The sequence below is a fragment of the Oratosquilla oratoria genome, chromosome 21 (assembly GCF_046742065.1).
Source record: "Oratosquilla oratoria isolate Oo_2021 chromosome 21, ASM4674206v1, whole genome shotgun sequence".
NCBI lineage: Eukaryota > Metazoa > Arthropoda > Malacostraca > Stomatopoda > Squillidae > Oratosquilla > Oratosquilla oratoria.
This window is the reverse complement of record NC_134797.1, coordinates 33,041,690-33,046,689: the sequence shown is the minus strand read 5'-3', so window position 1 is coordinate 33,046,689 and position 5,000 is coordinate 33,041,690. Positions and strand designations below refer to the sequence as shown.

The following is a 5,000-nucleotide window of genomic DNA, read 5'->3' as shown; positions in this document are numbered from 1 at the left end:
GTGGAGAGGGGAAGTTGATAGGAAGGGGGAGTAAGGAAGAGGAGGAAGAATAGGGAAGGGGAGGGATGGGGAGGAATAGAAGAGAGAGGTGGAGAGGAAGGGTGGGGAGGAAGCGGGGAAGGAATGGGAGAGGGGAGAGTGAAGAGAAGGAAGGGGGGAGGGGAAAGAATAGGAGAAGGGAGGGGACGAGGAAGGGGAGGAGAATGTGGGTAGTTACGACGGATAAATCCGAGACAGTCCAAATTAATGATACACTGCTACAACGAAGTCACACATTTTTCTTTTTTAATTGATCAATTTATTTATTTTTCCTTTAATGTTTGGGGTCCTGCAACCCACTCGCAGCCTTCATTCCAGGATCCCTGTGTGTCTGGGAGTCCTTCGCGTCCTTTGGTCCTTATGACTTTCAGTCCATGGGGCACCATGTATAATAATGGGGAATCCTTTTAGACAGCGAACCTTAACTAAACGCATGGACACACCCGACCCCGCCATACACAAGTCATCTTCTACCACACACTGTACCTTAAAACCAACGCCACATGATAATGTTTTTTTTTTTCACAAAATAAGGAGGTAGGCTCTGAAAAAGGCCGTTTTACGTAATCATATTTTGTCCAAATCCAGACGACATTATCATCCTCGGGGAATGGAGGCGCCTCATCTCACTGGTTCGTTTCGAGTTGTTCATGAAACATACACAGAGAAACAGTTGCTGTTCTTGTTGCTGTTGATGTTGTTGGGAGTCACACTACATGTACGTGTCCATCTGCTTCGTCGTTGTCGAATCCGACTTCGTTATGGACCAAAAGGTCTCCTATCGGTTTGTTTTCCCAGGTTCTTCAGCACCTACTCGTTTCTTACATTTCTAAATTACCAAATTCTCCAAAGTACACTGACCGGAAACCTGCAGCCCCTGAGCCGACATTATTTAAAGAGAGACACATTGGGAGAGGATGAGAGGGAGAACGAGAGAGAGCGAGAGAGAGAGAGAGAGAGAGAGAGAGAGAGAGAGAGAGAGAGAGAGAGAGAGAGAGAGAGAGAGAGAGAGAGAGAGAGAGGGAGAGAGTCATAAGATCCATTCCGGGACCGAATTCCAGGCTCCCGTGGCAGCAACCCTAGACAGAGTTTAAGGTATAGATGTATTCTAAGGAGGCAGGGAGATGACTTTCTCCGACGTCCTACATCTAAAGAGCACCACGAGGCGCCATCTACTTCTGGTAGAACCAAACCTATACAGTTACCCGACTACATCCCATTTTCTATTTAAACTGCAGATTTTCTTCAATGATGTTTTTGAATAAATGTGTAATATTCAAATTTCCCACAATAATTTGTTCTAACATGTTCTCTTTTTTCCAGTGTATTTCGGCAATATTGTTACTCCATTAAATAATATTATCTTAGTTATATAAATCTCCGTCAAAGTAATATATATAATATATATATATATAATTATATACATATATACATAATTATATATATATATATATGTTACATATATACAATATATATATGTATATACACATACATATATTATATACATACATATATTGTATATATATACATATACATATATTATACATATATATATATATATATAGTTTACCAAATACCCCGATCAATATCCAATGTTCTATGAAAAATATACTTGCATTTACTTACTCATTCATTTATTTGTTTATTTGTTTGCTTTTCTTCGGACCGTGCAGATTCTTTCGTGTTAAAAACTGGCGAATTTAACACCGAGACTTCTAAATATAACAAATAATTTCTGATTTAACCTCGTATGGGCAGATGAGCTGAAGGTTGGGTAAGGTTACTTATTCTTATATTCAATATGTATGTGGCCTTTAGGAATATAATAGGATCTGATTATCTTCTCCAAATCCGTTTAAATTGGTATCACTCTTATATATATATATATATATATATATATATATATATATATATATATATATATATATATATATGTAAATATATATATATATATATATATATATATATATATATATATATATATTCATTTAAAGTGATGGCTAATTGTGCATTTATTATTTTCTTAAATGTATTTACCATATGTCTTACTATGGGCTTATGTTCCTTTGAACATAAGTCCATATGGAAAATACATATGGAAAATATATCAAGAAAATAATTAATGCACAATTAGCCATTACTTTAAATGAAATATGTATAAGAGAAAATCTCCTGCCCATGTATACTATTAATATATATATATATATATATATATATATATATATATATATATATATATATATATATTCTGGCTAAGGCTTAACGATTCTATTTAGCTACGGTAGATTGGGGAGACAATGGTGTTATGATATCGAATTAGACATTATTTTCTCTCGCAATTTCTCGTCCACTTTCCAAAATGATTATCAAATCTAATAAACGTGAATTTTTCCTTAAACATACGAGCGTTAGTTTACCATTTCCAAAAATGTTCAAGTCATTTATCTAATGTACCCAAATATCAAAATCCCTTTTATCTCTCAGAGTCCAATGTAGTATTACCTAAATGACCCCCCTACCCCACCCCAAGGCCACGTCCAGACATATAACTAACTCGCGAACCTTATTTCATGTCCAATATTTGAATTATGACACTCCCTCGTCTATCTTATCTCTTATCGAGTTGGTCTGTCAATCACAAATTCGGATAAGGCTTGTTTACCTGACCATCGTTTCCTTCTGCCTGACGTGTAAGGACACCTGACAGGTTCATGTCATTGTCTCACTTGTAAACATTCTTGTTTGGTCTCATATGGCCATACGTTTGCTTACTGGTACGCAGTCGGCTCAAATTCCAGTTTTTCGAACATGAGATCCCGTTTTCTTTTTGTTTCTATTCATTTGGTGTTCGAACTTGGTCTACAGTAGTTTATAACATAAACACCGTTCTTCTTTTCTTAAAAATGAACAAACAAATAAATAAATAAATAGAATAATAATAATGATAACAAACGTTGGTTTTGGTCTTCATGTGTATTGAGTAATCGCTGACGGACAGATTCAGACTAAACATTATTGAATTATCCAAAGTTACGTTGTCTGTCTCATTATTGACGTTATCAGTAAAACTTAGTTTTATGTATTTATCTATTTATTATCATTATGATTTTTATTATTAACATTATTCTTTGCAATTCCGACCTCCTTACATGAATGATTCATGGGAAACCTCTCAGCACAACCTCAATTCTCTCTATCTCTCTTTTTCTCCATCAACGTCACATCAGGTTTCCACAGTTCATACGAATCTTTTAGGTACAGTTGCCTCCACTGTTACATTGGCTGATGTTTTCAATTTTGTAGTATGAAGACTATGGGTCTACATTGTATATTTACCACATAAATGAGTTTATTAAGACACAATACTCATTTATATCATATTTACTCGACACAAACCAAAACGCTTGCTGCAACGATCTAAAACACCTTTGCGTCAGCCATTGTACAAGTAAGGCCTATTGTACCTGTCCTACTTTCGACGACTTTTCGACAAGTTCCCTGGTGCACACTTTCTTGTGCGGTCGTTTTCCCCCAAGTTCGTTGTTTCACCTCCTCCAGGAGGGCTTGCCAAGTCACGCTATTTAGCTGTTTATCCTCAACTGAAAACACCCTAATTAGCTGGTCATCTACAACTGAGGTTTCTACACACCCACGAACGCCCTAAACCAGGGATGGGCAACCTCTGGTGCGCTTACCAACCATGGCACGTGGCTCTGGCACGCCAGCTACGAGTAGTTTTGAAAACTTCTCACAGTACTGAAAAATAACACGAATGCTTCAAATAACCAAAATGTGGCAAGAGATGAAACTAAATCCCGATATTTCAGGAATTATCATTTACTGGCATCCCCATTGCAGTAAAAATGTGCACATGAAATGACATAAACTTGCGCTCTAAAAAGCCCTGCTGACACGCATAGACTTACGAATGAAAGAGAATTAGCACAAGCTCTTCCAGAGGCTGCTGACCCCTGCCCTAAATCCTTCTATCATCCAATCAAAACATGTCTAATGTCCTGATGACGATTTGTGAATCTATTAATCTTTTATTATGTATTGTACACCTGGCATCGACATAAATCTAACGTTCAGGAAGAAGGGACATTCAGAACCCATCCACAATGTGCTTCATTCCCACACGAAGCCTGTGTGAATATTGTCGATGTAATATGACAACAAAAATCTTCTTAAAGAAAAAAACGCTACGATTCGAAGCAGAAGCTGGTGGCGTGACACCTCTATACTTCACCCAATCGTGTTACCTGTGAAAAGACACCCAAATTCGAGGTCACCCGAATGACAACTCGACAAGTCTCGCGCAGAATTGGTGCCAACTGTACGGCGCGTAATACAAAAGTGACTCAAGTTCTTAGTTCATCTATCCCGAAAGCAAGGTTACGTGATCAATGTACACAGTCTCACGTCACGTCATGGGAGAGCAACCCATCAGATGACCTTTTGGTCCATAACGAGATTTCACGACTACAGATGGCAATGAAACGCAATCCAGTTGGTCACACGTGTACAGGTAGCTGAAGTCATGGTTCATTCAAACTGTTCGCAAAACACACTAAAACTTTTAAACTTCTCTTCGTTTGTCCATTCACTGATGTTCACAACTCTCACATTTGTTCTGTCGATTTTATTCAACAGAGGTGACCACCTGAACACCTGGTTGAGGTATAAATCAACCCATCTTGTAAACCCCTCCGGGTGATATCATTCGTCATCTCCCTGGGGTTCTCACTCTGTTTTCACCGTAACGTCTATACTTATACATTTCTGTTCGTTAGCCTCCTGAAGAAGACCAAGTCAACACCGAATTTAATCACTAAACATCCAATAACTCAGCAAAACCGCTTAACTAACAAAAAGTTCTACGCGGTTAGCAACGTTGGTCTGTTAAATACACTTCAGATGGTTACGGGACAAAGCACAGCTGGCTTCACTCAGCTGGCTGG

General features: G+C 37.9%; 1 protein-coding gene across 4 annotated transcripts in view; it reads right to left on the bottom strand.

Moving 5' to 3' along the window:
• LOC143036840 (equilibrative nucleoside transporter 1-like) overlaps positions 1 to 5,000 on the bottom strand; it is a 137,192-nt gene that overhangs the window by 73,131 nt on the left and 59,061 nt on the right. The gene's annotated exons all lie outside the window — the stretch shown is intronic.